Source organism: Condylura cristata, unplaced genomic scaffold (genome assembly GCF_000260355.1).
Source record: "Condylura cristata isolate star-nosed mole 26May11 unplaced genomic scaffold, ConCri1.0 scaffold00022, whole genome shotgun sequence".
In the NCBI taxonomy this organism is placed as follows: Eukaryota; Metazoa; Chordata; class Mammalia; order Eulipotyphla; family Talpidae; genus Condylura; species Condylura cristata.
Genome location: NW_004567123.1, coordinates 31,370,066 through 31,394,625, shown reverse-complemented (window position 1 = coordinate 31,394,625; position 24,560 = coordinate 31,370,066). Strand labels below are relative to the sequence as shown.

Here is a 24,560-nt window from a genome sequence, read left to right as displayed (position 1 = left end):
GCAGAAGGCTTCTCTCACAAGTGTGCATTCGAAAGCCCAAGTAGCTCTGCGTTTCGCAACCACCTTCCTTTCTCCTCTAAGTGTCCGCTTTCCCACCTGTAAACCTGCTACATCTGGGCCATACCCGCGGGAGGATGACTCAGATGGTGTGAGGAGGGCCGTAGACTCCCAGCAGGGAGCAGGACGGGGCTCCCGCCGCCCGGGCCTCCCCCCAAGCTCCCTCCTCCCGGGAGAGGAAGTGGAGGCTGAAACCAGGGGCTTCTGTTTATCCCCCTCTCTGCGACGTTCATTTTTGTGAACAGTGCACTTATCTGATGTCACAGGTTTTGGGAACCCAAACCGCAGACACAAATACGCTGTGTTGTTCTTTGAAGGATTGTGTGGCGAGATAAGGGTGCCTGGTGCTGGGGGTCCGGCGTGCGACACCAGGCTTGTTTTTGCAGAGCTGGGGTTCGGGTGAATTCTCCGCTCCCAGCTGTCAGCGGCTCTGCAGGGGACGTTCACCGTGGCTTGGGCCACGCGGGCGTGCGGGTGTTCGCACCTGTCGGGGTGCTGACCATGGGGGAAACCCAGCGGCGACACCCGCGGCGCACCCCAGCTCTCCGCAGGATGCCGCTGAGAGGCCGGTGCCCCGGGTGTCTGGGGCCAGGGCTTGCAGCTACCTGCCATCTCCTGGTGGAGTCTGAGTTAACCCCAAGATCCTGTTTGGTTTTCCTGTGCTTTTTGAGAATGTGCTCAGGTCCCCTCTCTGACCTAAGTGTCATGAAGCAGCAAAAGCGGCTTCCTGCTCCCGCCCTGGCCCCAGGCAGACCCAGATGCACGCAGCCAGCAGATCCTGCGAAGGCCTAAGTGAGGTCACGTCTGTCCTCTGCTCAGGAGCCTCCTGCAGCTCCCACTTCACTGGGGTGTCAAAGCCAAGTGGCTCCTGTGACCTACCGTGACCTGCCCACCTGCTTCGTCTCTCTGCCCTGACTCTCCTCATCTCTCTCCCTTTGCCCGGGTGTGCCAGCTCCTCGGGGCCCCAGGGCCTTAGCACCTGCTGCTGCCCTGAGTACCGGCTTACCGGAGAGGCCATCCCCCACGCCACCCAGCTGATGACTTCCCCAGATACTCCGCCCTGCTTTTGTCTTCTACACAGCATAGTGGGTGCTTGTTCTCTTGTTTATCGTCATTGGACTAAGTTCCTCGGGCCTGTGTTTATACCTGGAAACTGCCTGGCATGTTGAATAAGCTCAATCATTTCCTCTGTGGGTGAGTAAGTGCAAGAATTTGGGGCCCGCGACTTCAGGTGTGAACATTCAGCTCAATGCTCCGGGATGATGAGAATCATCGAGGCTGGGAAACTGGGTCCTTCTGGGGTCTCCTTATTTGGGGGAGCCCAGCACAGCTCCAGGAGAGGCCACGGGTGCAAGTGTGGGTCCTGGGCTGGGCGGCCGTCAGGCGGGGTCTGGAATACTGGACGCAGGGTCAGCGCCTCCCCTGGGCCTTGCCAACCCGGCCTGCAGGGAGGCTCCCGGGAAATACCAGGCCAGGTCATCCTTAGACCTCTGAAAAACCTCTAAATCCAAGCGATCCAGACCTTGCTGAAGTGCAGAACATAGGCAAAGACAGAAAACCAAGCTCAAGCGCGCGGGAAGATGAGGCGTGAAGTCCCCTCCCCTTCCCCTGACTTGTTTCTGTCCCCCCCAAACCCGCGGCTACCACCCGGGCTTCGGGCTGCCCAGGGGCGCCCACGCAGGTACAGACAACACCCTCTCTTTCCTTGCCATGCACCCACGAACTGCCGCTCTCTGCCATCACGCTCCGTGCCTGGCGTCTTGGTGAACATGACTGTCGCCCCAGCTTTTCCAAGCCAGTGTCAGAGGTCAGCTTCGTTTGCTGCAGGGAGCCGATCTCATTCCCTCCACTAAAAGGGTTCCTCTTCTGGGATCTGCAGGGGCCTCCGGTCCCCTGCTATGTCAAGGACGTACCCCTCTATCTGCATGGGGGGTCCACGTGCCGTCTCTCCTCCCCTGTTGCTTTTAGGCCTTTTTTTCTTTCTTTTTTGCTTATTTGCATTTTCAGATTTTTATTCCGTGAACATGTCCCATTTGTGTAATAATTAAAAGGATATGTTTACACGCCCAGGCCTCAAACGTCAGCCAAGTTAGATAAACAACCCCACACATAAGCACAATTCAGAAAGAAAGAACAAAACACCCTCAGCTGCTGAGGCCTTTTTGGCTGGGAGGCCGCATTTCTGGAGAGCCGTGTGCCAGGGCCCAGCCCTGCGTGCTGCGACGTGTCCCAGGGTGTGGGGTCCGGGTCCTGGTGGGGGCTGTGACTCCCGATACACCCCTAAGGCTGGCTGGGCCAGCAGAAGAGCTCTGAGGAGAAACTGGGCTCCCAGCGAAGCAGCACACAATGCCTGGGAGGCGTTACTACCCCCGCCCCCAGGTGGAGAGAGGGAGACCCAAGACTCAAGGAGGGGCAGCACTGGCCAGTGTCACCCAGTCCAGGAACCGCCACCACCCCGCCCGGGCTCTGGTCCCGATTCCTCCCTATAAATAGCAACTCACCCACCAGCACCAAAATCTCTGCCTTCAAAATACATCCTGGCTCAGCAAATCCTCACTGCAGCCTCCCGGGCTTCCCGAGAGCTGTTAGCGCCTCTCCACCCCTCCCGTCCAAACCTCCCCAGGTCTCGCTGCCTCATCACACCACCTCATTCCCAACCACAGGACCTTTGCACATACTGTTTGTCTGTGCGCATTTTTTTTTTTTTCCTTCCCAGTAAGTGAGCTGTTCAGGGTGAAAACTTAAAGAGGCATTTGTCCTCAGAGACCAGCCTGCTCCTGATCAGGCCTGAGGTGAGGGCCTGTCACAGTCCACATCTGGGTAGCTTGTTTGCCTCCCCTCATCCGGCTCCACTCCCAGTCCTGGCTCTTCTCTTCTTTTGGGTCTTGGCTTAAGTGACGCCCTCTTCTGAGAGCCACCCAACTGTCTTAGCTAATGAGGTCCCTATCACTAACTACCCCCACCATGTCTTACTTTGTTAGTCGCTCTAAATACAAAGTTATCTGTCTGTGTCCAGCTCTTCCCACTGGTCTCTAAGTTCTACAATGCAGGCTGTGTTGACCTTGTTCTCAACTATTTCCCCAGCACCAGCTCAGGACAGCGTCTGGGAGACACCAGTGCCTATCCATGGGGTGAGTGAGCGAGCGAGCGAGCTGGTCAGCAGCAGAGGCAGGACTGGCACTCAGGCTGGCCTGACACCAAAGTCAGTGCCCCAACATGACAGAAGCAAGGGGTGCACACCCCAGAGCCAGAGACCCTGGGCTATGGCTTGTGCAGCCTGACCTATGTCCCAAGGACAGGCTGCCTGAGGAAGCTTCTAGTGGGGAGGAGCCTGGCCACCCTCATGGGGGCTGCCTCAGCCGGGGGCCCTCGGTGGGGCCCCTCCACCCTGTTCTATTTTTTATTTTTAGCAGCGAGATTTTGGGCGCAGCAAACTCTCCTTAGGAAAGTCCAACAAGAGGATGAGGGAGGCGGTTTTGAAATCCGGTGGGAAAGTAGGTCAGGCTGGGTTGCTGGCTGGGGTCCAGACGATAAGGCCTCTGTGGAAGTTTAATAACGTGAGCGGCCGTATCCATGACATAATTCATAACTGAGAGGAAATAGCAATTAAAGGGCAATTGTGCAATGCAGACAAGCCTCCTTCACAGCTCATAAAAGCAGGAGGAGGAAGAGGCGACGCTGTCATTCTGGGGCGGAGGGGCCAGGCAGGCAGCCCCAGGGAATGGGGGGCTGTCTCTACTTTCAGGTGGGGGCAGTGCAGGCATCTTCCCTCTCCCCCCTGTCCTTGGGGAACTGGAAGGACCTGCAAGGCAGAGACTCCCTTTGGTAAGCACCTACTATGTGCTGGCTGGATTGGGCTGGGCTGGGAGCCTTAAAGTCACATTTCACTGCAAATGGGAGATTTGAAAGCAGCTGCATCACTTTAATGCTGCCTTGTCAGAACGGAAAATCGCTTTGATTATCGACTGAAGTGAACACCCGATGAGCCTGGTTCCTAACCATCTCCCCCCACCCCCATGCTAGGCAGCACGGATTTTCAGTTTCTCCTTTGTTTATTCTCTATTGTTAGACCTTTCTATGAGCATCCTGCTTTTATTGCCAGTTGAAAAACACATATAAAACATTAAATCTGCATCAGCGCCTTTTTGCTCCCGGGAATAAGCCAGATATGAGCTCACCCCAGGCCCTTTGCACTTGCTGTTCCTTCTGCCTGGCATGCTCCCCCCGCCCCCACAGCCACATGGTTCACCCCTCCCCTCCTCCAGGTCTTCCCTCAAACGGCATCTTCCCAGAGAAGTCTCAGCTGAACCACAGTTTGAAAACAGCAAACCCATCTGGCACCCTCTGCCTGCCTTCCCTGCTTTTCTCTACAACACTTAGCACCAATTAACCCCTCCGCGGCTGTCCATTCACCCCGTTGTTGGCTTGGTCCCCCCAGTTTGATAGTGCCACTGTCAGAGGGGCTTCTGTCGTGCTTGACTTCTGCCCCCATGCCAGGAACAGCTCCAGGGACACTCCCTCCCAATGGCCAGGGCGTGTTGGTGACCAGGGGTGTCTGCTATTGTTTGTGATAAAGAGGCTGTGCATTTGCTGGTTTGCTGTGCGGTCTGCCCAGAGGACCCCCGCCAAGACCTTCTCCGATGCCACTGGTGGGATCAGAACTTGGTAGAACGGAGCTGGTTCAGTCCCTGAAGCCAGTGTACTTGTTCTGACAGGGCAGCACAGAGATCCCTCCCTCCTGCTTCTTGGCTACATTTTAATGCGTCAACCCACCCACCCCAGGGAAACGTCTCATGCCAGGGGGGCAAAGTTTTGTGTGCACCTCACACACTGACACAATGAAATACAAGCCCACCCCTTGTCTGAAAAGGATGCTACCAAGATCCCAGTGGAGGCCAGAAACCGTGAAGAATAAATATTGACCCCGACGGGTGCTGACTGTTTCTGCCAAGACTTGGGTGCCGACATTAAACTTGAATTTATAAGGTAGGCGCAGTTGGCAAAGAACAATAACTGCTAGAAAAATACAACAATGGCAATGGTCTAACAAATAAAAGTGATATGCACGTGCTCCTTCTCTCCAAATACCCTGTTGTACAAAACAGTCTCAGACCTCAGCGGACGGCGAGTAACTGAAACCCCCAATGCTGGATGGGGGAGCGATGAGTCCTCATGCCCACACACTCACGCACCCTCACGCACGCAGCCCACAGGACTCAGCCGCTCGCGTGCACACACCCTTTTCGACTCCATGTTGTCCACATCGCACATCCTCAGATACGCAACTGACCTCTCATACCCCCGAGCTGTGCCCTGGACACACACACCACCCACCCCTCCTGCGGGCTGCTGCAGCCCCCACACCCCTGAGCTGGCCCGTGGCTGTGTTTTGAGGAGTGAGGGCAGACGACACTCAGGCAGAGGGCACAGCTAGTGCCCGACCCCGGCCCGCCACGGTTCCCCTGCTCCGACCCCGGCCCACCTCGGCGCCCCCTCTCCGACCTCGGCCCGCCTTGGCCCCCCAGCTCCGACCTTGGCAGCCAACGAGCGTCCACAGGGGCAAGACCAGTTCCCTAGGCAGCGGAGCCTGGTGCCCATATCAGCCCTGACTGTGCCGCCTCAGGGCACGTCTGCCGGTTGTCCGTGCCCGGGGCACCCGCCTACTTCCTCCCCTCAGAGGGCGGGCTGGCCCGCTGACTCCAGGTGTTTCTGGGCCTGGCAAGCCAGAGGCGCCCGGGCCGCGCCAGGCAGCTCCACGACTCTGATCCCCTGTGGCACCCGGAGCTGGGCTAGGCGGCGATTCCGGGGCTGGGCTTTAACTTAGCTCCCCAGGCTGACAGCGCCCAGAGCAACAAGGGCAAAAGCTGGCCTCCGACTCTTGCTCTGTGCCACACACCGTTCTAACCTCTTACGGATGAGCTCACCAGATCCTCAAAGCAACGCTATTGGCCGGTGCAGTCATCAGCCTTGCTTGCAAATGAAGAAACTGAGGTACAGAGCAGTGAGGGGACAGGATCTGGTCCCCAGCAGTCGGGCCAGACCCTGACTCTGATCACCCCGGCTCATCTGTGTGCCTTGTTTGTTTGTGTCCTCCCCCCCCATGAGGCTCTCGTGGGAAAAGTCACCTGACCCTCTCCTTTCTCCCAATCCTAGCAACAATCTAATGAGCTAGGCACCACACTAGCCCCATTTCACAGATGAAGAAACTGAGGTTTGAATGGCTTGCCTGGGGCAGAAGCAAGGATGGGACAGAGCCAGATGATGCCCAGATCTGAAGGTCCCCTGAGCAGCCAGAGCCTTTGACAGGACCAGAGGTTGAGGAAAGAGAACTGATGGCCTTTTGATGGCCACAGCACAGTCAGGGAAAGAATAAATTCATAGCAATAGCAAGTTTGTTTAATTTTTTAAATAAGTGGGGCATAATGAACTCACAGTAAAAGGAACAGATGTTTATGGGTTCAAGTTTGATGAGTCCTTTAACAGATGCACTTGAGAATCAACCACCCCAAACAAGATACAAATATTTCTGTCATCAACTTCCTTTATGTCCCTTTCTAAACAACTTCCTCCCACTAGTTCAGCCCCAGCTCTGCATACTATTTGTCATCAGAGGTTAGTTTTCTTCTGTCTACAGTTTCAAATGGAGGGAATCACATGATAATGTTCTTTTGCTTCTTTGACTCATCATAACCTACAAAATTCATCTTTCTGTTAAGTATCAGCAGTTGGTTCCTTTTCAGTGCTGAGTAGTATTCCACCCCGTGGCTTGTTTATCTAGTCTGTAGCAAACAGGATACGAGTTCCTGGCTCTTGTGAACATCCTTGCACATTGAGCTCTGACTGCGCAGAAAACCCAGTGCCCTTTGCCAGTCTTTGTCCACTAAATTTCACCCCAGGTAGATGTCACCACCTACCTTGGGACAGGAAGAAATGCAGGCTCAGGAAAGTGGAACGAGAACCCTAAAGACATACCACTCTCAGAGACTAAGAAGGCTAGAAACTGCAGCAAGGGGCAGATAGAGACACAGTGTGGGGGCGGGGGCGGAGGATGGAGAGGGGGGTGGGTGGCCCCTGGCCCCTGGGAACACATTTAATGAAAACCAAACTGGAGCAACAAGAATGACAGCAGCAGCCTGTGGTTGCAAGCCACCTCCCAAGTTCCTGTCTTGCATGGATCAACCCATCCCATCCTCCCCACCACCTCTAGTATCCTGACTCATAATAGGGGAAACTGAGGCACAAATGAGCCATCCCTCAGGCTCACATACCTCAGGAGGGCGGAGCTAACTTTGCGCTCAGGTGGTCTAGCACTAAGTGTGTCTCTTAACCACAAGGCTGCTGTGTCCCTTGGCCCTCCTATTTGGTAGGTGGCCCCTACAGGGGGAAGGCTAAGGCCCTGAAAACGTTTTCATGCACAGCTCTCTCCCTGCCCACTGGATCCCCCAGTATGGTCAGTTCAGGATCCAGGGGCCTGAGGCCAGAAGAGCAGGGAGCGGGGTGAAGGTCAAGCGCAGGATCCTAAACTTAGCCTTTGACTCTGGCTGTCCCCTTTGCTGGCCATGTGGCCGTGGTCCCTTGGCTTCTCTGATTTCCCATGTCCTTATGTGTGAAATCCAAGTGGACGACGATAACAGTGATCTCCTGAGGAACCAGGGAGTTGGGCATGGAATTCCTAGAGCTAACATTTACCTGCATTTTGCCACCTGTCCGGGGTCTCTCCATGCTTTACAGCAACCTTGCAACACAGATGCTGTTTGACCCCATTTTATAAACAAAGAAGTTGAGCCTCTACATACCATCGCCACGCTAAGCATCTCCTGCCAGGACATCTCACCTGAACTCAGGCTGGGATATCCAGGAGTGACTCAAAGAGCTGAACGGGAAATCCAAACTTTCGGGTGAGAAAGTGAATTTCATCTTCTCCCTGGTAGCGCCCGCTCCTTCGGTCAAGATGCCACTCTGTCTTTCAAGGTCTTGAGCCAAGACCTCAGTGACGTCATTGGCTCATGTCTTTCTCTGGCCCCCCGTGGCCACACACCCCATGCATCAGCCCTCTGGAGACATCTGGATCGGATCGCTTTCTGGGCCTCCCAGCCCCACCCCGGTGAGTCACCAGCGAGGCCTCCTAACTCTCCCCTCATGCTGCCATTTGTCCCTCTGCAAAGGAAGGCAGGTCACGCACCCCGCGCCACATTCCCCTTGGCTTCCACGATACCCAGAGTACAAGACAAGCCGTGGCCGTGTTCCATAGGCCCGCAGGGTCAACCGCCTCCTTGCCTACCCGCCTCCAGCCACACTGACCTGCTCCTGCTCCAAGAACACACCAGCATGCGATAGCCCCAGGGCCTTTGCACTTGCTGCTGCCTCTGCCTAGGGGCTTTTCCAGAGACCAACGCTCGGCCTCCTCCGGCCACCCTCGCTCCTTTAGGTCTTTGCTCAGATCCCGCAAACATGCTCAGGGGCTTCTTGACCATCCTGTTTGCACGAGCAAGACCCTGCCTCAGCACACCTGACCTTCCCTCCCTGGCATCTGTCACCCACTGACTTGTGAAGTTTTAAATTCTATTCATGTTAGTGGCAGTCCTTTTGAATCTCTCCTCCCACTATTCCTCAGAAGGGCAGAACTGTTTTCGGGCAACCCTGGAAGCATCCTGAGCACCAGCCCCACATCTGGTTCAACCAGTGTTTGTCAAATGCACACAGTGGGGATCTGGAACAGGGTTGGTGACTTTCCTAGGTCAGCTTAGGCCAGGATGGAGCCCTAAATCCAGGAGACTGAGTCTCGAACCTCAGAAGCATCCAGAACCTCTCAGAGTCCTGCTCCAGGAGAGCACCCCACGCGGCTGCTGTGCGGTCAGAAATTTTAGGGTGATGAGCCTTCCTCACCCGCAAAGGAGGGTTGGGGGCAAAAGGGAACAGTCAGGCTGGCTGTGGCCTCCAGCCAGTAGGTGACTCATGACATGTGATGACAGGTGACATTCTATCCCCCTCCCTGGGGGACTTTGGCCTGAGATAAATGGAGCAGCAGGCTTCTGGGAACAGGAGGACAAACAGGTGGGAGAGGTGGCCCGGCCGCTGCCTGGGGGTGGGGGTGCATGTCCGGGCTGGAGGGCCACAAAGTCCAGCGTGTAGGGGGGCAGCCCAGGTCAGGCTGGCGGGACTAGCAGGGTGACCCTTGTGCTTCCCTTGGGGGACTGAGCAGGCTGAGACACCCTGTGAATCCCCATGAAATCACCAGCCCAGCCTCTCCCTCAGGCAATCAGGGAAAAACCTGGGGTGGGGGGGGGACTCTCCATTTCCTCTTGGCTTTTTGTGTGAGTCAGAAGAAAATAGAACCAATCAGCAAACTCTTTGTGCAAAGGAAAAGGGGCCTCAGACCTTCCAGTCAGACAAGTTGTATTTGATTTACATTTTAAGTTTGTACCAAGTGCTAACTGGCTAAGTGTACAAATACATCTGCATACATTTCTGTTGCAAGACTCCAGTCACCAGGCCCCAATTGTGAGCCGTGTTCACTGCCTCCCAGGATAACATTTGCCCTGCAATCACAAGTAACGGACTCTGGTGGCTTTACCTGCTAGAGATTCCATTTTTCCTGGGTAAAAAGAAGCCCAGAAGTGGGTAAGTCCAGTCCACGACTGCTGCCTGGCCTCCCGCTCCTGACTCAAGAGGGCCGCTCCCTGCTGACTCTGAGTTCAGCCGAGGCAGGAGGGCAGGGAGGACGCCAGGTGTGCACCTGCTAAACTCCCTACCTGCTTCCAGGAGGGACCCGGTAACCTCCCAGAGCCCACCTGGGAGATCTGTATCTACATTTCACTGACCAGAGCTGGGCCACATGGTCACCCTGTTACATCCATGCAGGTACAAGGGAAACTGGGGCAGGGACGCTTTTATTTGGCCCCGTCGCTTCCTACTCAACATCAGGGTGCATTAACCAGAAGGGGCTGGATGAGGGGCATGAGCCGGGGTGTCTACATCACATGTTCTTTGTGTCCCCTGAGTAGAAACAGCCTGGAAGTGGGGTTTTACAATTTGCTTTTTTTCTTTTTTAAGATTTATTTATGCATACAGAACTGGGGTACAGGCCAGAGGTGCAGGGGCAGTGAGAAGATTCACCAGAGGCAGAGTGGGGAGCAGGACAGGCAGATCAACGAAGCACACCGCTGAGGGGAGCAACGGGCGGGTCGGGGGAGGTCTGCTGTGCCCTGTGGGTCACCTTGGGGCGGGGATCGAACTCATGGAAGTGGCTTTAGCTTCTCAGTGCTGTGCTTTAACCCGCTGGGCCACCGGGGAGGGCCCACAGTCGCTTTTTTTTTTTAATTGAAAAATATTCCTTTAAGAGATTTGCCTTATCGTTATTTTAATTGGCTGCACAGTATTCCATGGGGTGGCTGGACCAGTTGACTTAGCTAATCCTGCGTTCCTGGGGTGTCGAGCCTTCCTCCCCACCCCTGCACCCCTACGCTCCCCTGCACTCCACACCACATGCATTTCTGCAGGCCTGGAACCGTGGTGGAAAGGTGTGTCCATTTCACCGGGGAAAAGTTCCCAAATCAACACCCGCGCTCTGCCAGAGGACACTCTTTCCAACAGAGTCTGCAAGGACCTGCTCCCCTCACTTTCACCCACCAGAATATTGTCACTGGCTTTTTTTCCCCTCTGTGGTAGGGGGTGGAGGCCTGGGGCCGGGAGGATCACTGTTTTTGTTAATCCACATTTCCCTCAAGAGTCAGGAGGTAAGGCTCTTCCCCATTTGTGTATTTTCAGATGTGTTAATTGTCTTTTTAAATTACCTGGTCACTGTTTTCTGTTTTCGACTGAATTGCTTTTTCTTTCTTTCTTTTTCTTTTTTTTTCTGATGGGTTTGACCATTTCCATTTGGGGCATGAAAGCTTGCTTTTAAACAAATCAGGTTCCCTGAGACATACTTGACACCCAGCAATCTGTATTCATTTCAGACTGGTGTCTCAGTCTGGCGCTACCAACATTCAGGGTCAGGTAACCCCTCCTTTGACTGTCCTGGCACCTAGGGTGTGTCCGGGAGCTCTCTGCCAGAAGCTGCCCCCACCCGTCATGACACCCGCAGCGCTTCCTGCGAGCAAAACCATCGCCCCTGAGATCCCAACTTCTAAAGTGCACAGGTACTGAGTTTTGCTACCTGCACACAGCCAAGAACCCATTGTGCTTGCAAGATCCTTGCATTTAGGTTGCTAACATTTCCCCCGTGTGAGGCCTGGCTTCCAGCCCAAGACGTGCCCCTTCCTGCTGGTGTAACCTCAGTCAAGTTGCTTCGTGACTCTGAACCTCAGTTTCCCCTGCAGTAGGTGAGGGGTATCAGCCTGACCGGGCAGCGGCGTCCGGCTGGGGGTGTGGCTGGTGCTCACACAACTGCCCTCCCCCTCCTTCCTCACTGGCCCGTCTCCACAGGTAGACCTATTGGGTGGCGAACAGGCAGACACATCATGCGCTCACGTCCGGGAATGAACAAGAGATGCATTCTTCGAGGGCTGCAGCTCCCCCCCCCACCTGGAGGCTGAGCTGTGCCGGACACCTGAGTGGGGGCGGCTCTTTGAGGCGCTTGAGGAGGTGACAGCTGTGGGGACAGCCGGCAAGCTGGAGCAACGCAGAAGGGAGGTCCAGGCGCTGGGAATAGCAGGCACGGAGCTGGAGCCAGCTGGCGCCTTAGAGGAACAGCAGGGAGCAAAGGTGACTCAAGAAAGTGAGGAGGCCCAGCAGGTCAGGAGGGAAGCGGAAGCGGGAGCGCAGTGCCGGAGCCTGGTCTGCTCCTTGGCGCAGCTGAAGACGCTGGACAGCTTTGAGCTGGGGAAAGACTTGATCCCCTCGGGCACCAAACACCGAGGCCTCCCTCTGCTCCTCACCCTGGAGAAGGCCGTTGGGGGCCACAGCTCGCCCAGCCCGGGGCCTCTGCCTGGCCGTGCCCTCTCCACCACACTCAGCACCAGCTAGTCTCCGCCCCCCTGGGGTCAAAGCCCCTTCCCACCCACTGTCCCATCCTTGTCTCACACGACTGGTCGTCACCCAGGGCGCTGCGGGCTGTGGCCCCAGCCCACAGGAGGGGAAGCCCAGGGATTGGGGGAGCGGTACCACTCAGTGGGACCACAGTGCAGCTGCTTGCTGTCACACCACGTTGCCTTGGCGCCAGGTCCCAGCCTCTAGGGTGGAGTGAGGGGCCTGCTCCCTTCCTTCCAGAGACTGCAGACTGCAGAGCTCCTAGCTGGCTTTCCTGAGAAGACTCCTGGGCAGTCTGGGGGAGGGGAGCCCCACCCACCTCCACCCTTCTCTGGAGAACAGGAAAGGGCAAGTGCTCAGGGCGGGGCCCAAGGCCAGATAAAGCAGGGTGGGGCAGGAAGCAAGGTGGGCCTGAGGCCAGGGGGATCAGGACTGGGGACCTGCCCCACCTGCAGGCACTCTGGGGCCTCCTCCCTGAACCATGAACTCTGCCCTACTTCTGAATGGTCCCCAGGGCTCCTCAGCTCTCTCCCCCTGCAGGTCCGGAAACCCCAGGCCCGGTGTTTGCTGAGATTCTGCTGGGCCAGGCCATACTCGCTGCCCTTCACTGTCACCTCAACTGGCTGTGAACCCCAGGATCTTACATGTAACAGGCGCCCTGAAACTGTTGTGGAACCATGTGCCCCCACACTTCTGGCCTCTGACAGTCATTCTCACTTGCAAGGTACTCTTTGCTGGGGCAGCAACAGTGACCCCTGCAAGGCTTCTGTGCTCAGGGACGTGATGGATGGACAAGCTGGAGGGTGAGTTTGATTGGTAACTGTGCCCAGTGCTGAGGGTGAGGTGGCGGGAACTCCCAGTGTGCACCAACCGCCATCATCTTTCTCCTCATAAGAAGAGAGTCTTGGTGTGTTAGCGGGGCTCGTGGTGCCCAGACAAGTATTGTATTTCCCAGCCCCCTTTGCAGTTAGGGTGCCCAGATGGGCTGTAAGTAGAAGTCATTTGAAAATATTTCTGGGGCAATTCCCTTACAAGCCTGGACCCTTCCACCTTCCTGCTAATTGGAATGTAGACGTGATGAAGGAGCATGAGCAGCCATTTTGGGCTCACTGGAAACTGTATTGAAGGTGAAAGAAGAACTCGGTAGAAGGAACGAGGATTTCTAAAACCAAAAGGAAGAACTAAACCAATCCACTGACCTTGGGCCTTCCACCCCCATGCTAGAAATAAAATTCTGTCCCACCGTTCACTATGGGTCTCTGTCACAGCAGCTCAGATGCTAAGCTGACTTACGCAGGTGGGTGAGCTCCTGTCATGGGCGACACTCACTGTTGCTGCTCCAGCAACTATCACCTTGCAAAAGAGAATGACTGTCAGATGCCAGAAGTGTGGGGCACACAGTTCCACAAAACTTTCAGGGCTCCCGTTACCTGTAAGATCCTGGGGTTCATTCAGTTCACCTTGCCTGGTGTGGGTAGGCGCAGAGGCTTCCCCCAAGGAGGCAGCTTACAGGGAGGCTAGACAAAGTCCAGGCAGAGCGGGGCACACAGGCAAAGCCATATGAGCAAGTGAGAGTGGGGCTTTCGGGACCCCCGAGGAAGCTGGGAGTGGTTGGAGAAGAGTGGGTAATGAGGGCAGGTGAATATGGTGCTGGACCGGGTAGAAGCCACCTCCACGGGCCTGGAAAAGCCATGTTGAGTCTTCAGATTTTGCCCTAAAGGCAAAGGGAAGTCAGGGGAGGTGGGAGAGAGAGCGTGGACCGTTAGACTTGCATTAGACCTGCGTTGCAGAAAGATCTTCCTACTATCGGGTGGGAAGTAGATTTGTTTACCTAGTTGGGGGAAAAAAAAAACCAGAGGTCTTGCTACATGCCAGGCACAGAGGATTATCAGTGAACAAAACAGACTGGGCTCCTACCCTCAGGGAGCTCACGGCTGGTGGGGAGAGCCTGAGCTAAATAATCTTGCAGTGTGATCAGGGCAGTGGTGGGGACGCATGCAAGGCTGCTTGGGGGCCTCCGGGGGGGCCCCCCTGGTGGGAGGACTCCAGCTAGCTCGGGGAGTCAGAAGAGCTCCCCTGAGTGATGTGAGGGGAACCACAGCGGGAAGGGTTCCAGGCAGAGGGAACAGCACAGCCTCAGGAGCCCAGACGGCAGCCGGAAGAACAAAGAGGCTGGGGCAGAAGATGAAGGCGGGAAGGGGAAACTCGGGCCTCCACAGGGAGGGCAGCAGGCTCTCGAGACCAGCCGGTTCTGGCTCGTGCAAGGTAGGTGACCACAGAGGGGGATGCGATAGGGAACTTAAAGAGAAGACCCTGGGTTCGAATACGGTATGTTGATGGAGCCAGCCAATGAGGTGCTGAGAGGGTGGTCGGGTACGGGGGCTGGTGTGCAGAGGGGCTCACGGGTCACAGGACCGTGGCCCTCACATGCATGGACTCCCTTGCGAGCCAAATGCTGCCCTTGGGGCAAGAATTACACTTGTGGTAAGAATTACGCTTGTGGTACACAGGGCGGCTGCCCATTGTTGAGCCAGCAAGCACCGGGCAGGCTCCCTAGCGATTCGGGCAGAGAGATTAAGACAGTCCAGGACCCTCTGTGGGGTTTTCAGGCTTTTTCAGGCTTTCAAGCTCTCTCCGGGGACCTGGCGCAGAGACACACCAGGCAGGGGGCTGGCATGCAAGGAGGCAGGCAGGCAACCGAACCTCCCAGCCCCCACGAGCCATCGCACTTTTCCTGGGCTGTCTCCTGTTCTCGCTCACATCATCTCCTGGCCTTGCCTTCTGTGGTCATGCCACTGCTCTCTTAGCCGCTGCTGCTGCACTTTTATACCACTTCTAGGCTCAAGTGTGCCCGTACACACCCCCGCGGGCCCCCCCCCCCACACACACGAATGCACAAGCACACACACACAAATGCCAAGTGTCCGCAATCAGGCACAAGCGCCCCAGGCCCACGCTCCAAGCACCTTCTACACCACCACAGGTCATGCCCACGGGTGACAGGCACAGAGGCCAGCCATGTAGAGAGCCTGACTAATCCACTTACCCTACACCCACTCAGGACTTCTTGGCTAACAGGGTTCAGTTTTGTTGGCTATGCATCTACCCAGATACCAGGGCCTCAGCGTGAGTAATTATGGGTTTAGCCAATTGTAGACACTCTCCTTTCCCTTGTCATTGATGGGTTTGAGATTAGGCGCATAATGTAATCTCAGTCAATCAAAAGTCTGTAGGAGAGCTCCTGGGATCATAAAAGGAAACACACTTAGACGCATGAGAAGTGACTCTCGTTTCTCTGATGTGGCCATGTCTGTGTGTGATGCCTGGAGCTGCAGCAACCATCGGGAAGCCATGAGGAGAGAGGCAGCCCCAGACTGCTGAGAGAGGCAGAGTAGAAATGGGAAGGATGCTGGTGTGTGTTTGTATCTCCGTGTCTTCACATTCAATAATTTTATTAGATGAAATTATGAGCCCGCTTCCCTCCCCTCTTCTGGATCACCTTTAATCAAGTGCTCTGTTCCTTGAGGCTGGAACATTCTGACTAAGGAAGTGCTTCAAAGGCCTTCATCATTTAATCCTCTCAGTGACCCTCTGGGGTTGATAGTACTGTTCCAGCCATTTACAAGGGAAGAAACCAAGTCTCGGGTCAGATAAATGACTTTCCCAAGGTCATAAAGATATTGAGTTACAGAGCTGTGATTTAAGTCAAGGCCTGTCTGATTTGAGGGTACAGCTGGACTCAAGTCATAAGCTGCTTTTGAATGTCTTTCCCTTAACACGTTTTTAGTAGGAAACCATGGCCCTCTTCTTATTTTTCCCTGGAAAACTGTTATTATGGTTGGTGGGAAATTTAGAGTGGGCTGCACTGCTTTGTACACAGTTAATGACTTTGATTATATGTTTCTGGCTTCTACATTCTGAGAAAGGTTGCCATTGGTTGTACAATATAATCAACTCATTTCTTATGTAAACAGCCGTCTGGCATGGAGTCAGTGGCGGTTCCATCAGCGGGAAGGTGAAAATGAAACTGTGCTGCAGCTCCGGAAAGCAATCTGCGATTCAGCAGGAAAAGACCAAGGGTTAATGACAGAGCTGGGCAAAGGCTGCCGCTGTGGCTCTGAGCATTATCAGGAGGCGGGAACAAAGAATGGTTGTTAAATGGGGTTGTTACCAAAGTTATTTCCTAATGTAATTCATGAAACGCCTGCCAGAACATTAGGCATATCCTTCGAAAGCACAAGGGAACTTAAAAAAAAGAAAGAAAGGCTTCTAAAATCAAGTATGCAGCGCTTTAAAAGGGAGACTCGCCTTAATATACAAAGAGTCCTTGCAAAACAATAGGAAGAAGCAAACACCTCCTATAAAGTTAACTTCATCAATGAAAGTGCAAAAGGCAAGCCCACAAAGAAGACAGGAACCACCCGCCAGTAATCAAGGAAATGCAAATAAAAGCCACAATCATATGCCATTCTCCACCTATCAGATTGGCAAAGCGTGGCAGTGCAACCGTGATGTTCAGTAAAACTGACATTTTAAAGCAGCTCGGAAATTTAGTGCTAGGGCATTTATCCCGACAGCATAATAAGCCAAGGACTCTTCCCTGGACATAGGTGTTCACTGCAGCATTGCCTAAAATAGCGAAAATGGGAGGAAAAACAGAAGCGCCAAACTGGTGAGGAGGCAACGAGCGAACGATGATAATGGTAGCTAATCAAACACCAGTGTGAATACGAAATGCGGTTAAATAAATATTAAGAATTGTATTACAGTTCTAGCGAAAAATGGCCAGAGAGAAAGAAGGCCACAGCATAGTGTAGAGAAAACACTTCTTCCCCGACGTGACCCGAAGTCTACTGAGTCTGCGTGCACACGCTTGTGTGTTGAATAAATGTACGTTAAAGAGAGTGTTTCCAAGGATGCCTCCCCGGATGTCAGCAGCGTTTACTTCTAGGTGGTAGGATCTTCTACTTTCTATTTGCCCCTCAGTTTCTCACTTTGGTACGACTGGCTGTTTGGGCCAGATAGTTTTTTGGTGGGAGGTGGGGGAGCGGTGCTCCTGGGCCTGGTAGAAGGTTTAGCAGATCCTCGCCTCGACCCACTAGGTTCAAGTCTCCCCCAAGCCGCAAGAGCCAGAACGGGCCCAGATGGCGACACATGTCTCAGGGGACAAAGCCGCCTTCGCTGGGCACCTCTGCCTTAAATACTTCTCTGCATTATTTAAATATTTTACCAACAAGCATGTATTGTTATCATAATCGGAAAAACAAACACATTTTAAAAATATTCAGTAAAGTCATTTGTGGCTTTGTGAATTGGCTGTGGGTTTGGTGGATGGAATTCAGAGAGCTGAGAAACCCGTTATCTGCCTGCCTTTGATACAAGCTTTGGGGAACTATCTCAACTTTTGCAAAGTTTTCTCTAGATTGGTGTTTGCTTAAAGAAACAAGTTTGTTTCCCTCCAGATTCTACAGAAGGAAATTCCTGGAGTGGATTATTAGACTCCCGTCCCCTCTGTTGTCTCGGTGACTGTTCCCACTTGGGGAGAAGGCACCTCTCTTCTCCTGAAGGGAGGGGACTGTCCAGACTCTACAGTTAAGTTCACTTTCTAGCTCTCCCACAGGCCCTGGCCACCAGCTCAGCACTCTGGTCCTGCATCTAGAGAAGACCCAGTGCTAGATTTCTGGAAAGGATGCATGCCAAATGCTCCTCGAAGTCATGGAAAAAAAAAAAAACAACCCTGCGCCTGAACAGTGAGACTGGGGTGCTGTGCCCACGTCACACCGTGAAAACCAGCCAAAGGCACAACTGGCCACGCGAAACCAGAAAGCGAAGCCCAGGGAGAGCGACGCCCTGATCAAGCCGGTCCGGAGCTCCGGGCTGCGAGGGGGCTTGTTGCCTTTGCAAGTCGGCAACTCTCCTGCCCAGTTGAGCTACTTGAGCTGAGTTACTTACAGCCCCAAAGTCACTGTCACAGCCCCCTCTGACGACAGGAATCGTTCCCCAGCTCTCCAAATAGGTGCTGGACGCTCGCTGACTGCAAGCCCAAGGGACGACGATGACAGAGCCTTCCCGGGTGTACATCATGACGGGGACAGCGGCCGGGCACGAGGTGGGGAGTGGAAATCCCAGCTGAGTCAGTCTCAAAAGGAGAGCAGGGAGAGGGTGCCGGGGAGGGGGCAGACGGAGCAGGATGACAGGGTGGGGGTGGGGGGCAGGGACCACCTGAAAACCGAAGGAGGGGTGCATGACACCAGAGGCCACCAGGGGACCCCGCCTGAAGGGCGCCAGCGAAGGCTGAGCCGCCTGCAGCTTCGGAGCAGGCACGTGAGTGTAACGAGTCTGAAAAGTCGGCTCCGTGGCTCGCTGCAACTGAACTGTAAGAAGCTGGCCCTGGAGGGCCGGCGGGAGCGTTCAACACAGCCCGGTATCATCACAGTCCCCTCCCCACATGCGCCAAGTTTTCTTCAGATACTTCAACCAAACAGCCACCAGCACAGATGGCATGCAGAAGCAGACAGAGCAGCCACCCATCGGCTTCCACCAGGGAGCCTGGCAAAAATGTAAGCTGTGCTACACGGCCGATTTTCTCACTGCTCTGTATGTGTTTTAAAATATATAGTTACTTATTACTTAAAAAGTTAATGATAGAAGCGGTGCTTGATTTGTTATGATTATTCAATGAATAAAATAAGTCTTTTAAAAATACCTTCTCTTTGTTTTAACTTCTGAGCAGACTATGAATGGATGGATTTCACACAAAGAGGAGAACCTCATTGTTTTTTTGGGAAACAAAGGGATTCTGAGGCCCAGATGGTTGGGAACGTGGAGCTGACCGGTGCTGCCTCCCTCACTCGGCTCCACGCACCCCCACACACCAACCCCTGCTTCTTCCTTCCTGCCTGAGCTCTCCCCAGGAAGGCAGCCCCTCGCTGGTCTATGCCCGGGGCCTCCCACAGGGAGGGCAGGGACCCAGGAGGCTTCTGACTTTGGAGGCTATTTGGCATCTTTTTTTTTTTTAAAGATTTATTTTATTTATTCATGCATACAAGAACTTGGGTGTAGCCAGAAGTGTGGGTGAGAGGATTCACCAGAGACAAAATGGGGAACAGAGCAGGCAGATCTACTGAAATAAGCTGCTGAGGGGAGCAGCGCGGAGACAGGAGAGGTCTGCTGCACCATGTGGGTCACTCCCTGACGGGGATCAAACTCCTGCCACAGTGGCTGCTGATAGCTTGACAGAGAAGAGACTTTAACCCCTGCACCACCATAGCCCTATTTGGCATCTTGTGGAGGGCAAGACAGAACCCATCCAGAACCAGAGGTGGGGTTCCAGAGTGGGATGTGGCAGGCCTGGGCCTGGACTGAACCCCAAGGTGGCCCAGGGTTATAGGCAGCCTGGGAGCTGCCAGGAACAGCAGAGGACCCCAGGACACAGGCAGTGAGGAGGAACAGCCAGGAGCCATCCGGGCCTCCTGTGGGAACCAGCCCACTGCAGGCCCGCCTCTGCTCTCACTCCTGTCCCAACAACCGGGCCTCCCCAAGCCCCAGGAACTCAGGTCAAGGGGGGCGAGGGCTGGAGAAGTGGGGCTCCACCACCAGATGCAGTGTCCCCCAACCTGGCAGAATGACAGCACGAGATAAACTGTATGTTCGAGTCACAAACAGAAAAACGAAACAGCTGCTGGGCCTATTCCCCGCCGTACATGTAAAGCCCCACAGGTATGGCATGTGACCTCACCAGGCCTCTCTGGGCATCAGAGAGGTTGAGTCATTTGCCCAAAGCTACACAGTAGGGAGGGCAGAGCTGGGATCTGCACTCAGGCCCTGGCTCCGGCCCACGCCCCTCAAGGCCTGGACAACCTCGGCCAGAGTGCAGCGCTGAGTCTGAGGCTGGGCCTGGGGCTGCAGCCTCTGGGGTTGGAGGTCTGGACCCCATGGGCCCTCGGGTGGGCAGGGCCTGGCCTGGCTCCTCTGGCACAGGTCTGGCCCAGGCGCCCTCTCTACCTGCTGAGTACCCGGGAGGGGCGGGGAAGCCGGCAGGACAGGTTCTTCAAGGTTCTGCCTGTGTTGGTGTTTTCCCATCCGCTCTTCCCAGACAGGACTCACAGATGTTCCAGAGAAGGCCCAGAGAGAAACTGGCCAGGGGCACACGGGAGAAGCGGAAGAGCCAGAGCCGGGCCACACCTGAGGGGGCCTGGAGGGGAAGCAGAGGCCCTGGGGGGCAGACGTGGGCCCCGCACCTGCCCCCACAGAGGATTCCCAGCGGTACTGCCCGAGGCCACTGGGTCACTGTCCTCGCAGGTGCGCTCTCCCAGGGCAGACAAGCCATCTCCCTTTACGCCCTGCATACCTCTCAGATTGGGCCACACCTTCCTCACCTCGTGGCCAGCCGGGCCGGCCCACCACCCTCTCCCACGGTCTCTGCGCCTCACTGCCACCTCACCTGCCAACGGCCTGCTCTCCACGTGCAGCGGAGGGATGCTACGGACGGAGCCAGGTAGTTCCCACCCCTCCTCTGCCTACAGCTTTCCATGATTCTCAGCTCAGAAAAAAGATATGAACCCCTCACCTGGCCACGGCGCCCCACCCCTCCCTGTGGTGCCCCTGCCCTCCACATCCCGCCAGCACCCCCAGCCGAGGTTGCGCCAGACTGTGACTTGCAGTGTCTCGAGGCCCCACACTCCACGAGCCCCCACACTTCTGCTCACCCCATGCCCTCTCCCCAGAACCCTGGCCGCACCTTGGTTTTCCTCTCCTGAGGTAAAATTCACACAGCGCGTAAGACGCTTTAAAGTGAAGGACCCAGTGGCATTTAGCTCATTCGCAGTGTTGCACAACCATCATTCCACACGCCTTCTGCTGGTCATCCTTCTCATCCTCTAGAAGTCACCTCCCCCCGGAAGCCCACCCTGACTCCACCCTCCGAGTTCGGGTGAGATGCTTCTGCTTCCCCATGCAGCACTGCCCCTAGCATGCATTTGCCTGCCAGCCCTCGGCGTGTCTGTCTGTGTCCCACCAAGGAACCGTGGCTGACACTCTTCAGTGTGCCTGGCTCCTGTAAGTTATGTGGACTTTGGACACGTTTGTTGAATGACTCCCTGACTGTCAGGCCTTGCGCTCGGTACTGGGGAGAAAGCAGATACAGCCTGTTCACAAGCATGGCCTTGTGGATACTGATGTCCTGGGGGTTTGGGGGAGCAGGGTCGAGGGGCCAAACAGGCCATCTGACAGTGACATGTTGGCATCCTCGAGTTCAGTGGCAGACTGCGGCGGCACCTAGAAGGCTCCTGCCCCTCCCGGGGCTGGGCAGGCAACTTGTGGGAAAGAAACCTGGCATACGGAAGGACTGAACAGAACGGGGGTGGAAGGCTGGTAGGGAGCCCCCTGGAGAGGGGGTGGTGCCAGTGACAGCCGAACCCGTGGCTCCCAACCAGGGCAACTTGGCTCTCCCCAGGGACATGGCCTTGTCTGCAGACATTCTGGGCTGCCACAGCTGGGGAGCGAGCGGGTGCTGCTGGCTTCTCGTGGCCGGAGGCCCGAGGAGCTGCCACACACCCCTCGGGGCTCAGGACAGCCCCCACAGAAAGCGAGCTGAGGCTGAGCCACCTGGCCCCAGGCCGGTCCACAGAGCAACAGAGGTTGACCCGACTGGGCTGAGGGTGCAAGCAGGGCTCGGGAAGAGGGCGGGGAGGAGGGAGAGGCCTGGGCTCTAGATTTGGGGGTGGTGGGGTACCCCGGCAAAGGGAAGAGCTACGAGGCAGAGGGCCTGCTGAGGCTTGGGATTTGGAAGCTCCCGCTGGTCAGTGTGGGCCGGCTGCGGAGGGGTGTGGGAAGCACGGGCTGTGCGTCAGCTCCGGCAGTCCAGGAGGGCCTCCCGGAGGAGGTGGCGCTGAGCCGAGAGCCCGGCAGTTTGTGACCTGCGGGCCCAGCGACCCGGGCAACGGCACAGCAAACATTAAGGCTCTGCTGAGGGGGTTCTGGAAATGGGGAAGAGACCCAGGTGGCTGAAATGGAAAGAGACTGGGGGCTACCTGAGCGCAAAGGGGGGCCCTGGGAGGGCCCCAGGGGGGACACACGATCTGAAGGGAAACATGATTCTAGTGTGGATGATGGAGTACAGTGGCAAGAAGTGGGGTGCTTCTGCAGTTGTCTGGGGGCACAGAGCTGGGCCTGGGTCCGGTGGAGGCAGGGGGACAGGTCATGATTTAGGAGGCTGATGGGTGAGCGCAGAGTGACACAGGCCTCGTCCCTGCCAGCCCTGCCTGGCCCATCCCGCCCCCTCCAACTCCGAGGACCAGCGTGACCCAGGCGCCCGCGGGAGTCCAAGCTCCAGCCCAGGGAAGGGGCCTTCCGCCTCTCTGGCTTCTCAGAGGGAAGTCAGACGAGGCGTTGCAGGAGACGAGAGGCCTCTGAGGCCGCTGCAGCCAGAGCCGGGCTGGGGTTCAAGCTTCCTCTGCTCCCCCAACCTCGCAGCTGGAGGACGCGGGGGGCGGGGCTTCCCCACACAGCGCCTCGGGCTCCTCCTCTGCTGAGGGCAGGATCTTCCTCAGAGGGCAGGATCTTCCTCAGAGGGCACGATCTTCCTCAGAGGGCACGATCTTCCTCAGAGGGCACGATCTTCCTCAGAGGGCACGATCTTCCTCAGAGGGCACGATCTTCCTCAGAGGGCATGATCTTCCTCAGAAGTTGAAACTGAGACGTGCGGAAAGTCCCTGGCACGTAACTCCAGGGTTCAATAATTAGCAGTGAGCATCGCTATTACTTTTTTTTTTCAGGCCAGAAAATAAGCCCCCAGCTACAAGAGCCAGATTTGGCTTCGGTCACTCGGGACATTAGAGATGACACAGACCCACAGAGGCAGCCTCCTGGGGAGACCCCCGGGGGGTGAACCCCAAGGGTCTTTCCCTCACAATCGACAGCTCCTGAAAAACTGCCATTTGCCAGGTGCTGTGTGGAAGGAGTGGGGTAGGCGCTTGGGAGCGGCTGAAGCCAGGATCAAACCGGCGCCCACACTGGAAGCGGTGGGACCCTGGCAAGCTCCCCAGCCTCTCAGGGCCTCCCTCTCCGCCCTCCCCCGCCAGTGGGGGTCTCTCCAACCTCCCACACCACGGCTGGGGGCGTGGGACTACATCCCAGCTGTTCTGCTTTTCCCACACAGGCGGGTGACTCCCCAGCCCCCTTGAGAGCTGAGGGCTGCTTGGTGCGAAGTACTGGCCACTCAGCAGTGCCACTGCCCCTTAACTGTCCTCCCCGCTGCAGGAGGGGACCGGAGGCGGGGCCAGGTGCAGCCGCATGCCAGCAGGGCCTTGCCAAGCTCGACACCCTCCCAGCCAGGAGACTCCCCTCGGCCCCTGAGGACGGCCCCTGGGCCCTGTCATCCCCAGGCAGGCAGTGGGGCCAGATGGTGGCAGACCCAAGGGCATCTGTTGCATAATTAAGTGAGGGCAAAAAACGCTGTTTGTAATTAAACAAGGGAACCAGGACAGCAGTGGCCCCCAAAGAGCTGAGCCGGTTTGGGAAGGGGAGGCTGCCCCCCTAGCCGCCTGGAACAGCCAGGCGGGGGTGCGGGGACACAGAGCCTGCAGACATCCGGCGCCTGGAGCCTTCTCACACATCCCAGCTCCGTGTCTGCCGCTCTGTGGCCTTGGCTCCGTTCCTCCCTCATCTTGCATCTCGACTTCCCAGCCTTCCGCAAGAACGGGATCTGGCCCAAATTTATCACACCAGCTTCCACCTCAGGGCCTTTGCACTTGATGTTTTCTGTCTGGAAGGTGCTTCCCCAGCCAGGCCTTCCCAGGCAGGTCCCTTCTCTTCCCCAGGACACGGCTCAGGTGCTCTCCCCTTCCCCGAGGCCTCTACCACCCTGTCACTATCCCATCACCCCGTTTATTTTCTCCATTGCACTCATCTAGCTGACTCAATGACTCATTTATTGCCTGTGTGGCACTGGAAAGTCAACTCCCAGAAGACGGGGAGTTTGTCACACTCCTGACCGTGCCCACGGCAACCTGCTCAGGTCCAGCACACAGTACATGCTCAAGAAATATTTGTTAAGTAAACCAAGGTCTCTGTCACTCTGCTCCCCTTTGGCTGACACTCCCCCTGCCCCATTTCACACATGAGAAAAATGGAAGCAAAGGACGAGGGACCTACCTCGCCAGGTCAGCCTCTACAGACAAGGTCTCGGCACAGACAGCCCGAGTCCAAGGTGCTGGGGCTCCGAGGCCAGGGGCCAGATTCAGAGTTCCCTCTGCCACTGCCTCTCCAGAACCTGGTGTCTCAGTGGCTGTTTCCTCACCTGTAAAAAAGGGGGTGATCATACCTCAGTTCCCAGGATTGTGAGGGCCAAATCGGATAATAGTCATTCAGTGTCAGACTTAGTGTTCCATGAGAATGTGCCGAATGATGGAGGTTTGATGACTGCCCCATTTCATGGTGGTAGGAGGGTGGCGCTGGCTAAGTAATGGAACTGGCTATCAAGCCCACGTCTACCCAGCTCCAGTGGCCACCCTTGGGCAAAGGTCGTCCCACAT

General features: G+C 55.9%; 1 long non-coding RNA gene across 1 annotated transcript in view; it reads right to left on the bottom strand.

The window, feature by feature from the left end:
- The window catches only part of LOC105853967, a 113,715-nt gene extending 89,407 nt beyond the window's left edge, over nucleotides 1–24,308 (bottom strand). Inside the window, exon 1 of the long non-coding RNA XR_001145710.1 lies at nucleotides 24,181–24,308. This is a non-coding gene — a long non-coding RNA (uncharacterized LOC105853967). The remainder of the gene's footprint in view (nucleotides 1–24,180) is intronic.
- Nucleotides 24,309–24,560: the final 252 nt, after the last annotated feature.